At 42.8% G+C, this 13,637-nt stretch overlaps 1 pseudogene; it reads left to right on the top strand.

Annotated features, from left to right (window-relative positions):
- The first annotated feature begins 542 nt into the window (after window positions 1–542).
- LOC103241232 (zinc finger protein 532 pseudogene) lies at window positions 543–3,851 on the top strand (annotated as a pseudogene).
- Window positions 3,852–13,637: the final 9,786 nt, after the last annotated feature.

Genomic DNA, 13,637 nt, shown 5'->3' with positions numbered 1-13,637 from the left:
GTTAATAATTCTATGTATGGAATTGATCCTGTCCTTATGTTTCTTCTTCTTCTTCTTCTTCTTTTTTTTTTAAGCTGGTCATTATGCAGACTAGTCTTGAGTTTTGTAGTTGCTTTATAGTGTTAATGGTCTACGTACTTAAGTGTGTTTTTGTGGTGGCTGGTAATAGTCTTTTGTTCTCACATTTATTTTATTTTATTTTGAGACAGGATCTCATTCTGCTGCCCAGGCAGAGTGCAGTGGTATGATCTGGGCTCACTGCAGCCTCTGCTTCCTGGGCTCAAGTCATCCTCCTGCCTTAGCCTCCTGAGTGAGTGGGACCACAGGTGCATACCACCATTCCCAGCTAATTTTTATATTTTTTGTAGAAACGGGGTTTCACCGTGTTGCCCAGTCTGGTTTCAAACTCCTGGGCTCAAGTGATCTGCCTGCCTCAGCCTCCCAAAGTGCTGGGATTACAGGTATGAGCCACTGTGCTTGGCTTGTTTCTATATTTAACATTCCCTTAAGGACCTCTTTTAAGGCAGGTCTGGTGGTAATAAATTCCCTTAACATTTGCTTGTCTGAAAAGTATCTTCTCCTTTGCTTATGAAGTTTGTTTGACTGCATATGAAATTCTTGGCCTCCCTGGCATTGGGCCATCAAAGACAAAGTCATCCTCCAAGCTGTCATCCTGCATCGCTGCCATCACAGCTCTCAGTGCTAAAAAGGCGCTTCAGACTCCTCCAGAGAACAAGTGGCCAATTCGAGGGAATCCTCCCTGTTACCAAAAGAAGTAAACGACAGTCTGAGAGCCGCTGACAAATCTGAATCCCAGAATCTCATCGACAGGACCAAAAAACCATCCCTAAAACAACCGGATAGTCCCAGAAACATCTCAAGTGAGAACAGCAGCAAGGGAACCCCGTCCTCTTCCGTAGGGTCCACAACACCAATCCCCAAAGTCTGCATAAAAACCATTAAGATGTCTTCTGGGGAAGTCAAGAGAACGATGACCAGGGTATTGCCAGAAGTGGATCTTGACTCTGGGAAGAAACCTTCCAAGCAGACGGCATCTGTGATGGTCTCTGTGACATCCCTTCTGTCGTCTCCAGCATCAGCCACCATCCTTTCCTCTCCCCGCGGGGTGCCTCTCCAGTCTGCGGTGGTGACCAATGCAGTTTCCCCTGCAGAGCCCACCCCTAAACAGGTCACAATCAAGCCTGTGGCTACTGCTTTCCTCCCAGTGTTTGCTGTAAAGACAGCAGGATCCCAAGTCATTAATTTGAAGCTTGCCAACAACATCACGGTGAAAGCCATGGTCCTACCTGCTGCCTCTGTCCAGAGCGCCAGCAGCACCATCATTAGAGCAGCCAATGCCATCTAGCAGCAAACTTTCATGGTGCCAGCATCTAGCCTGGCCAACGCCAAACTTGTGCCAAAGACTGTGCACTTCGCCAACCTTAACGTTCTGCCTCTGGGTGCCCAGGCCACCTCTGAACTCCGCCAAGTGCTAACCAAAACTCAGCAACAAATAAAGAAGGCAATAATCAATGCAGCAGCCTCACAAACTCCCAAAAAGTTGTCTCAAGTCCAGGTGGTGTCATCCTTGCAGAGTTCTGTAGTGGAAACTTTCAACAAGTTGCTGGGCAGTGTCAATCCAGTCCCTGTTTACATCCGAAACCTCAGTCCTCCCGCCAATGCAGGGATCACATTACTGACGTGTGGGTACAAGTGCTTGGAGTGTGGGGACTACTTTGCACTTGAAAAGAGTCTGACCCAGAACTACGACAGATGGAGCATGTGCATCGAACTAACGTGCAACCATTGTGCAAAGAACCTTGTTTTTTTTACAACAAATGCAGCCTCCTTTCCCATGCTTGTGGGCGTTAGGAGAAAGGGATGGTAATGCAATATTCCTATTCAATTTTAAAGCCAGTCCCAGCAGGTCAAATGATAGTTTCTCCATCAAGCAATACTTCCTCTTCATCTTCCACTCTTCAGAGCCCTGTGGGAGCCAGCACACACCCTGTCACAAAAATTCAGTCTGGCATAACTGGGACAGTCATATCGGCTCCTTCAAGCACTCCCATCACCATAGCCATGCCCCTGGATGAAGACCCCTCCAAACCGTGTAGACATAGTCTAAAATGTTTGGAGTGTAATGAAATCCTCCAGGACAAGACATCGCCGGCTACACATTTCCAGCAGGCTGCAGATATGAGTGGACAGAAGACTTGCGCTATCTGCCAGAGGCTGCTTCCTAACTGGTGCAATTATGCATCACACCAGATAATCCATCAGCACAAATCTCCCTACACCCGCCCTGAGTGCAGGGCCATCTGCAGGTCAGTGCACTTCCAGACCCACATCACCAAGAACTGTCTGCACTACACAAGGAGAGTTGGTTTTCGATGTGTACATTGCAATGTTGTGTACTCTGATGGGGCTGCTCTGAAGTTTCGCATTCAAGGTTCTCACTGTGAAGTCTTCACAAGTGTCCTGTTTGTCCAATGGTGGTTTAAGTCTGCCCCAAGCACACATTCCCACGCCTACACACAGCATCCTGGCATCAAGATAGGAGAACCAAAAATAATAAATAAGTGTTCCATGTGCAACACTGTGTTCACCCTGCAAACCTTGTATCGCCACTTTGACCAACACCTTGAAAACCAGAAAGTGTGTGTTTTCAAGTATCCAGACTGTTCTCTTTTATATGCACAGAAGCAACTTGTGATGGACCGTATCAAGTCTGTGCACGGAACATTGAAAAGTACTGAAGGGCCTCCGAACTTGGGTGTAAACTTGCCTTTGAGCATTAAGCCTGCAACTCAAAATTCAGCATATCAGAAAAAAGAGAACACCAAATCCATGAATGGGAAAGAGAAACATTGGAAAAGAAATCTCCATCTCCTTTGAAAAAAATCAATGGAAACCAAGAAAGTGGCCAGTGCTGGGTGGACGTGTTGGGACTGTGACCACCTGTTCATGCAAAGAGATGTGTACATATCCCACGTGAGGAAGGAGCACGGGAAGCAAATGAAGAAACACCCCTGCTGCCGGCGTGACAAGGCTTTAGACTCGTCCCACAGCCTGTGCCGGCACAACCGCATCAAGCACAAAGGCGTCAGGAAAGTGTACGCCTGCTCGCACTGCCCAGACTCCAGAGGTACCTTTACCCAATGGTTGATGCTGGAGAAGCATTCCCAGCGGATGTATGGCATCAAGGACCCTGGCCTGAAAGAAATGAGACGCCACCAATGAGGAGAAAACAAACAAAAGAAAATGCCAAAGTCCCCAGGCCCAAATGGAAGCTGAAAGAACCGGTTCTGGAGTTCAGGCCTCCCAGAGGAGCCATCACTCAACCACCGAAAAAGCTGAAAATCAACGTTTTTAAGGTTCACAAGTGTGCCGTGTGTGGCTTCACCGCCGAAAACCTGCTGCAGTTCCACGAACACATCCCTCAGCACAAATCGGATGGTTCTTCCTGCCAGTGCCAGGAGTGTGGCCTCTGCTACACGTCTCATGTCCCTCTGACCAGGTACCTCTTCGTCATACACAAGTTAAAGGAACCTCAGCAAGTGTCCAAGCAAAACAGGGCTGGGGAAGATAATCAACAGGAGAACAAAGCCAGCCACGAGGATGAATCTCCCGATGACGCTGTGTCAGACAGAAAGTGCAAAGTGTGTGCAAAAACTTTCAAAACTGAAGCTGCCTTAAACACTCACATGCGGACACACAGCATGGCCTTCATCAAATCCAAAAGGATGAGCTCAGCCGAGAAATAGCCACAGATGCTCCATGAGGAAAATCCCTGTCCACATTGGAATAAAAAAGGCATTTTTGTTACAAAAAGTTTGCAGTATAATAGAGTTAACAGTACTGTCTAGGCTGTTGCAATATATTCTGTTTCAACATGCCTTCCTTCTTCACCTCATGCTATATATCCTCGTTAAGTATTAAAACAGTATTTGAGTTTAAAAGAGTTTGTATATATTTAAATGAATAACTTTTTATACTCTTTGTTACACGTTTGTATCAGTATTTAGTGGAACACGTTTTCAGTTGTTTTGGGTTAGAATTTTTCTTTTTGCACTGTTTCTTTAAAACAGAGTTCTTAGTAACAGGGGCAGTTCCTGAATTCAAATAAATCATTTTGTATGTTTCGGATTTGAATGGGTTAATTAATTTCAGGCTAAAATAAAGGCTTTTTTAGTGTTTTTAATTTTTAGAATTCACTACATAAATTATAAGTAATTGTGGGTCTCAAAAACACTAGGAACTTTTAAATGTATTAGCACTTCCTCAATGCACCTGCTCTGAGGGAGTGAGTGCATGTTTGAGACAACCGCACTCCAGTGTAGGTGTGCCTTTGACTTCCGGCCATGCCGAAGGGTGTTTAAAGCAGCCTTACCGGTTGCTCCTTTCCCAGTCATGGATAAAAACTGAAGCCAGGACTCTAATAAGGAATGCTGATTTCCTCAATTTCATTTTGAGGAATGGGGAAGGCTATTCTAAAGAAAAAAAAAATGGGACTAGTATTCTGGGCAGATCTGCAAGGCTGGCTTTAAGAGCACAAGGAGGGAAAGTAACAACAGGACTGGACAACTATAAAAGTTACAAATACGGAGTTAGACCAATAGATCTATATAGTTGGGTTTTTGTCATGTAATTTATTAACTATTACAGAAACACAACTAAGAATGTCAAGTATTTCTCTGGCTCTTGATAGAAAAAAAAACAGTCGACTTAATCCTTTGCTGTCAAAAGAGTTGGTGTTTCCTGTTCTGCGTGCTACTGCCAAACGTTCTGGTACTTAGAGTTGGGATGCACGACGTCAACCACCGACTTATCAATGCAGCTGGCTGAGTATCGCAACTGGCCATTACCTTAAGCACTGAGCCACGAGGGATTAGTTCAGTCATTTCAAGAAGTATGTTTAATGTCGGTAGTTCTGCTTTACTAAAATGCAGTGGAGGTACTCTTCTGTCCCTTCCATTTATAGTTCTCTGGGATAGTTATGTTTTTTGGTTTCATTTTGTGTTTTCTTTTGCATTTTATATCTTGTATTTATCCCTGAACATGTTTTGTACTTTTTTTTTTAAGAAAAGGAATTCTTTTGTGTATATATAGACACTTGCATGATATACTGTAGTCAATGTTCAGTTCCTCAAAAGGTCTTGCTGCTGTCAGGTGTTGTACACTCCATCCATCATAACTGTACGAAACACATTTCATATGTAAATAAACGTGGGACATTTGAAAAAAATATTTTGTTCTGTGTAGTTGAAAATCATTGGCTAAGTTCATTATAACCTCCTTTCTGCATCTTACCCTCATCCACACTCTTATAGGCTTTCATTAATTGTAAATTCTTATGTCTACATTTTCCATATCTTTTTAGTACTACTTTTTGGAATGAATCTTTTATGCTCTGCTCTGTTCAGTGATCTTGGGTGATATGAGAACACAAAGTCAGAGAGACCAGGTTTCTGTAGCCCTCTAACATCGGATTCTTAGACAAATCCTGCTGTGCAGTGCTCAGGCACTGCCACCCTCTGGAGAGAATTCTGTGGCTACATCCCTGAACGTCAACAGTTCCATTTCTAGGCTTGCAGCAGGTTCTGGTGTCTTAGCTATGGAGCTCCCAATACCTGCTGGTCACAGGGCAATAGAGACTGGGCTTCTAGGAATAGAAGACACAGAGCAGTGAACAGGAGCTAGTTTCATTCTGCCTATGGATAGGCAGTTATCCCAGCACTATTTATTGAATAGAGAGTCCTTTCCCTGTTGCTTATTTTTGTCAGCTTCGTGGATGTTCACTTGGTTGTAGGTGTGTGATTTTATTTCTAGGTTCTCTATTCCGTCCCACTGGTCTATGTATCTGTTTTTGTACCAGTACTGTAGTGTTTTGGTTATGCAGTCTTCTAATATAGTTTGAAGTTGGATAGTGTGCTGACTCTGGCTTTTTTCTTTTTCTTTTTTTTGTGGGGAGGGGGGTGGGTTAGGATTGCTTTGGTGATTCCTGCTCTTTTTTTCATTCCATATGGATTTTAGAGTAGTTTTTTTCCTAATTCTGTGAAAAACGACATTGGTAGTTTAATAGGAATAGTGTTAAATCTAGAGATTGCTTTGGGCAGTATGGCCATTTTAATGATACTCATTCTTCCCATCCATGAACATGGAATGTTTTCCAATTTGTTTGTGACATCTGTGATTTCATTCAGCAGAAATTTTTGTGATTCTTGTGGAGTTCTTTCACCTCCTCGGTTAGATACATTCCTAGGTGTTTTGTGTGTGTGTGTGTGTGTGGCCATTATAAATGGGATAGCATTCTTGATTTGGCTCTCAGCTTGGACAATTACTGCTGTATACAACTTTTACTGACTTTTGTACATTGATTATATATTCTGAAATTTTACTGAAGTTATTTATCAGTTGTTGGAATTTTTTGGTAGTCTTTAAGGTTTTCTAGGTATTCAGCAATATCGTCTACGAAGAGAGATAGTTTGACTTATTCTTTTCCTATTTGGATTTCCTCTTTTTCTTTCTCTTGTATAACTGCTCTGCTATGACTACCAGTACTATGATGAGTCAGAATAGTGAGAATGGGCAACGCTGTCTTGTTCTGATTCTTACAGGGAATACATCCAGCTTTTGCCAGTTCAGTATGAGTGTGGCTGTGGGTTTGTCATAGATAACTCATTATTTTGAGGTATACTCCTTTGATGTCTAATTTATTGACAGTTTTTATCATGAAGAGATGTTGGGTTTCATTTAAAACTTTTTCTGCATCTACTGATGATCATGAAATTTTTGCTTCTGTTTGTGTCTTTTGCAAATTTTGTTTATTTGGTGAATCACATTTATTTATTTGCCTGTGTTGAACCAACCTTGCCTCCCATGAATAAAGGCTATTTGATCATGGTGAATTAACTTTTTGATGTGTCGCTGGATTCAGTTTGCTAGTATTTTGTTGAGGATTTTTGTGTCTGTTCATCAGGAAAATTGGCCTGTAGTTTCCTTTTTTTGTGTGCCTGTGTCCGATTTTGGTATCAGGATGATGCTGGTTTTATAGAATGAGTTAGGGAGGAGTTCCTTCTCCTCAATTCCTTGGGGAATGTTTCGGTGGGATTGACACCAGCTCTTCTTTGCATGTCTGGCAGAATTTGACTATGAACTAATTGATCAAGGACATTTCTTGGTTAATAGGCTTTTTATTACTGGTTTATATTTTTTGAACTTGCTATTGGTCTGTTCAGGATCTCAATTGCTTCCTAATTCATCCTCGGGAGGTTTTGTGTTTCTAGGAATTTATTCATTTTCTCTAGATTTCTAGTTTGTGTACATAGAGGTGTTCGTAATAGTCTCTAAGGTTCTTTTGTATTTCTGTGGTATCAGTTCTGATTGTATTTATTTGAATCTTCTTTCTTTGTTAGTTTACCTAGCATTCTGTCAATCTCATGTATTCTTTTAAAGAAACAACTTATAATTTCATTAATATTTTATATGGCTTTTTGGGTCTCAATTTTATTTCTGCTGTGATTTTTGTCATTTATTTTATTCTGGTAGCTTTGGATAAGTTTGTTCTTTTTTTTTTTTTTTTTTTTTTTTTTTTTTTTTTTTTTTTAGGTCTTTTAGGTGTGATGTGAGATTGATAATTTGATATCTTTCTAGCTTTTTGAGATAGGCAAACCATTTAAGCATTATAAACTTTCTTCTTAATACTGCTTTCTCTGCATTCCAGAGATTTTGGTAAATTGTGTCTCTGTTTTCATTTATTCTAAATGATTATTTGATTTCTGCTCTAATTTTGTTGTTAACTCAAAAGTTATTAAGAAACAAGTTGTTTAGTTTCCATGTTTTTGTGTGATTTTGAAGTGTCTTCTTGATACTGCCTTCTATTTTTATTCCTCTGTGGTCCAAAAATATTCTTATTGTTATTTCATTAAAAAAAAGTTATTGAGACTTGCTTCATGGCCAAATATGTGGTTGATCTTAAGGTATATGCCATGTGCAAATGAGAAGAATGTATCTTCTGTGGTTGTTGGGTGGAACATTTTGTCAATTTTTATTAGGTCCAATTGGTGAAGTGTAGAATTTAAGCCAGAATTTCCTTGTTAGTTTTCTGCCTCACTCATCTATTTTTCTGATTAGTATGATTCAGCTTTTTTTTTTTTTTTTCCTGACATGGCAGTTTTCTGCACCTATCACAACACTTCAAGAAGACTATTACAAGAATACTACAACTTACACATGGCAGCACATAATATCATCAAAGGAGTGACACATTGGAGAAAAACCATAATAAATATTCAACACTAAAACAAACATTTGTATATTCTTTCATCAATTGTATTAGTTTTTTCCTCTTATTGTGCCCATACTTATTAGAATCTTTTTCATAAAAAGCAGTTTTCTTTTCTTCTTTTTTTCTTTTTGAGACAAGATCTTGTTCTGTCACCCAGGCTGGTATGCAGTGGTGTGATTATGGCTCGTTGCAGCCTTGACTTCCTAGGCTCAAGCAAATCCTCCCACCTCAGCCTCCTAAGTAGCTGGGACTATAACTTTGTGCCACTAGACCCGACTGATTTTATTTTATTTTATTTTTGTAGAGTCAGGGTCTTGGTATATTGCCCAGGCTGGTCTCAAACTCCTGGGCTCAAGTGATCCTCCCACTTTGGCCCCGCAAAGTGCTGGGATTTTAGGTGTGAGCCACCACGCATGGCAGCAATTTTCGACTAGAGCTGATTGCAAATGTTTGTAGAGAAGAATTGAGAATAATAACAGTGGATGACCAAAATTCAGTGTAGCTATGGTTAAGATTTGATGAAAGTTCCCAATAGACAAGGAAATTTTGTAATTTCTATTATTTGCAGCATTTTAAGATAACAACAAGAATCATTATGACAGAGTCGTATTAGAGCCATCAGGCTTTCATAAATTTTACATCACCTTTAGAATATTCACATTAATAACATACCATGCAAATATAACTTAAGATTTAACACAGTAATCAAAAGTATGACTGATAACAAATTAGCTTTTTGTAAATTTATATAACTTTTGGAACATTTATGTCAATAACATACCTATAATTGTAACAGGAAGATCTAGTATCAATTATCATTTGATAATACTTTCCACATAATCTACCAAATAAGTCTAATTATTTAATGCAAAAAGACTTAATTTAGAATTTTCGTCCTGGGGGAACATGACAAAGATGTCAAAAGTTTCAAAAAACCAGATCAAAATAGAATCATATGTCACTGGAAAATAAAAGTTATTTATATAATTAAAGTAATCAAAATACTTCAAAAGAAATACAGAAATTTTTATGAATGTAAAATCCTTAACCCTTTTAAATTTCAGTTTTCCTAAGTAATATGAAACCTAGCAAGGATAATGCAGAAATTGTTTTGATAAAACATAAAATCTTTGCTTTTTAGACCAACTACTATAAAGGTAAACAAACAAACAAACAAACAGAAATCCCCACAAAACCTCCTGTAGTGTTGATTTAGTTTGGATGTGTGTCCCCTTCAAATCTCATGTTGAGATGTTACCTCTAGTGTTGGAGATGGCCTAGTGGGAGGGGTTTGGACCATAGAGGCAGATGCTTTATGAATGGCTCACTGACATTCCCATGGCAATGAGTAAGTTCTTGCTCTGGTAGTTCATGCAAGAGCTGGTTGTTTAAAGGAGCTTGGCACCTCCTCTTCTCTCTTGCTCCCTCTCTTTCCATGTGACATGCCTGCTCCTCATTCACCTTCCACCATAGTTGTAATTGTAATCTTCCTGAGGCCATCACCAGAATCAGACGCTGGCACTATTCTTGTACAGTCTGCAGAACCATGAGCCAAAATAAATGTCTTTATAATTTACCCAGTCTCAGGTATTTCTTTATAGCAATGCAAAATCTCACTTGCCTCCAGGATCCTCCCTTTGTTCCAGTTTGTCTACAGGGCTTGGCACTCAGTTCTGTGCTGCTCTCCATGCACTTGCCTGTGTGCCCGTGTGGCCTCCCCAAACGACTGTGTGATCTCTGGGTTGGAGGCTGTGTCATTACAATCAATTACATGCAAAAAGTCTTTATGGGGATGGGTGAGGGAAGGAAAATAAAATTTAAATAAATCTTTATAGGCCACTTAATACCCTGTACCTGCAAAGCAGCGTTCTCAGGGGTGTATGTGTGTGTGTGTGTGTGTGTGTGTGTTGGTACATCAGCATGTCTATGTGAGTGTGTGTCTGTGTGTATGTCTGGGTGTCTGCGTCTGTGTGAATGTGACAGTCCATCTCTATGTGTGTGTGAGACACTAAGGGGAATGAACCACACACCCTGCTCTGAGGCACTCAGTCTAGATGGAGAGTAAACTGTGGCACAATAACTAAGGTGGGAATCGGGCACATGATGGAGACAAAGGAGGGGGAGATCACGGAAGGGGCCAGGAAGAACTTCGTGGAGCGAGTGGCATCTGCGGTGGGCTTGAGAGGGGAAGCAAGTTCCACCTGGGGTGGCAGTGGGAGGAAGGACCTTCTGAGGAGGGACCTGCTGGAGCAAGGCCCAGGGGACAGGAGCATAAGTGTCACTGGCAGAAGTGGGGAGGGGGTCGAAGCTCCAGTTTGATGGAGGGCTGGCTCTGGCTGTTCTCAGGGAGTCTCCTCTGGTGCTGGCCCCTTAGTGGGGTTTGAGGGGACTGGCCCACAGGCACCACCTGCCTCTGTCCAGGAGGTCAACTGGCGTCAGGAAGGATCTGACCACTTGGGCTCCTCAGAAGCCATGTTGGAGACTCGGAGACTCCCCTTGGACACTCAGCCAAGAGGCGTGATGGAAGATGGGGCGTAGATGTGCTGTGGCTGCACCTACATTCTTGGGGCTCCCCCCAAGCACTTCTCACTCCTCAATCCAGGTGTCCCAAGTGAAGCTTTTGCAGGCCCCAAGGACCCACATCTGAGTGAGAGGACTGAGGGTCAGACTCAGTGATGGGAGTCCACATTAATTTTGTCAACCCATGTGACTTTATTTTCCCTCACCCCAAAGGATCAAAGACAGAATGCAGCACAAGCTGAGGTCCAGGCTCTGAAAGAAATCTGAGTATTCTCTGCAGGAGCATATCATAAACTCAGCACACATTCTGAGCTCAGGTTCCCATTCGTTCCTACCAGGGGAACCTGGCTGTGTTCTCAGTGGAGAAGGCACCTCCCACAGGTGGCCACTGCAGTATCCTGTGTAACTCAGTGCTCCCTGTGCTGGTGTGTTGGCTGAACCAACTCCCTCCTGTACTTGAGCTGCCAGAAGCCACTTGGAGGAGCAGGGACAGCTCCCACTCCAGGTCCTCAATCCTCTGGGCCAGGTGGACTCTCCTCACTTCCAGCTCTAGAGCCTTGTCACTCTTCAGGGCCCAGATTCCCAGCTTCTCTCCACCTGGGCCACCTGCCTCCGGTGGGTTAGGTCTGTCTTCCTGCCTCTCACAAGGGAAGATGCTGGGAGCCACCTGGAAAGGACAGATGTGGAACCAGGAGAGGCGACCAGTCCTCCACTCACTCTGGACTTAGCCATGATCTTTGCCACTCTGGCACTCTTGGGGCACCAACACCCACCTCACACTTGAGAAAGGGCTAACAAGCTATCTCCAGGGACTGACCTCATGATTAACTAATGATGACATAATGTCCCCTGAGTCTATGTTACCACATTAATGCACAACAGTCAAGTATATTATTACACAATTGTCACTTGAGCAATTTGGAACAATTATTAAATAATTAAATATCACTGCATTTCATAGTCCCTTGCCTAATACTGTTTTTTCCTTCCTTAATACCTGGGCTATTTATATGGGATTTTTTTTTAAAAGAATGAAGTTCTCCTGTTGCTCTATTCTTATCAATCACTGTCTTCTGACCCCTCGACACAGCCAAGGACAGGTCCCTGCACCTGGTCCCTCTGCAGTGGAGCTGGCCTCACAGCTGCCAGTCTCAGGTGGAGTAGGGGCAGATTCAGAGAGGAATGACTCCTCCACTAGCACAAACTCTTTGGAAGGCATCCAGATAAGGCTCAGGGCAAGAATAATTGGTGTGTTGAGAAGAGAACATAACAGTAAGCTGGAGTTTGCATTTGGGCTTCATGAGAGGTCCCTCTTCTGGGGCTCAGGAATGCTATAGGGCCATGAGAGACACAGTTCCCATAGCCCCACTGGGAAGGGGTTTGTGTATTTCATGGCCGTTACTTGGACCCCACCCTGCCTTGTTTGCCCACAAGATACATTTCCCTCAGTTGTTCATGAACATAGTTATCCTTCCTTGCCATTTTTGTCTTGAGAGAGAGGTCACTTTGACCAAGAACACTGATGCTCCAGACATCAAGACCCAGGTATACGTGATGTTCTCCTGGAACTTTCCATATTCAGGAAGGATTCTGACCCTCTTCGCTGTATGTAAAAATGAGAAGAGAAGAAAACCCACTCAAGGCTACTTCTTGGCCCCATTCCCAGGGTTTCTGTGGCAGGGGGTACTCCCTGACTAGACAGAGGGGATTCTGTGGCGTCTTGGGGTATGCCAGCCTAGATACCCACTGGGGGTAGGCTTGTGAGGGGAGGTGCCCACCTGCACCCTTCCAACACCCAGGGTGTTACCCATTTTTAGCAACTCAAGAACTATGGTGTGGTAAGGGTGACACTGAGATTAGGTGCAAAAGTCCAGGGGGACTTGCAGTTTAGAAGGGAAGGTGAAACACGACACAATGACTAAAGTGGGTATCAAACACAGTGAAGACAAAATGATGTGAGGGGATACCAAAAACCTCAAGTTAGAATAAATTTTATGCAGTGTGAAAACAGTAACACTGGCAATCTAAGGCCCACAGGCCAGCTGCCGGCTTTAGCAAATAAAGTTGTGTTGCACTGAGTGCAGACACAGCTGCATGATTACTTTTTTTTTTTTTTTTGACAGACAGGGTCTCACTCTGTTGCCCAGGCTGGAGTGCAGTGGTGCAAACATGGCTCAATGCAACCTCGACCTCCTGGGGGTCAAGAAATCCTCCCACTCAGTCTCTCACATCATGGCAAGGGTGCTACCACACCCAGCTATATTTTAAATTTTTTGTAGAAACAGGGTCTTGCCATGTTGGCCAGGCTGGTCTTGAACTCCTGGGTTCCAGCAGCCCTCCTACTTCAGCCTCCCAAAGTACTGGAATTGCAGGTGTCAGCCACTGCACCTGGCTTGAGTCATTTCTGTCTCTAGTCTTTTTTCCCTCCAGCCTTCCCTGTATCTGCACCTCTAGAGCCTAGAGCAAAGATGGAAGGCAACCTAGATGGAAGATGCAGCTCACAGAAAGCTCCTGATTTGAGGCACACACCGTCCAATAGGCTATATTTACACAGTAATTTTTATTGTTTGATTTACATGATTTTCCTTAATATTTCCAGGCTATGGATTTACTTAGAGAGCTGCAACCCTAAGCTGATGGCATGGGCTTCCCTGTCTCCGGCCCCAGCTCCAAGGCTTCCTGGCATAACCTTCCATTCACCAAACCAAACATGCAGAACCTGACTTTTTCTAGTGGACATTCTGATCAGAGCTGACTGTTCTGATCCCAACTCGTCTCTGTGGAAGGGCCATAACCCCACGGGACATGCCCCTATAGACAATTCAGT

This window comes from Chlorocebus sabaeus, chromosome 14, assembly GCF_047675955.1.
Source record: "Chlorocebus sabaeus isolate Y175 chromosome 14, mChlSab1.0.hap1, whole genome shotgun sequence".
Taxonomy (NCBI): Eukaryota; Metazoa; Chordata; class Mammalia; order Primates; family Cercopithecidae; genus Chlorocebus; species Chlorocebus sabaeus.
Note: the sequence above shows the minus strand (reverse complement) of the source record. Positions and strands in the feature narration are given on the sequence as shown.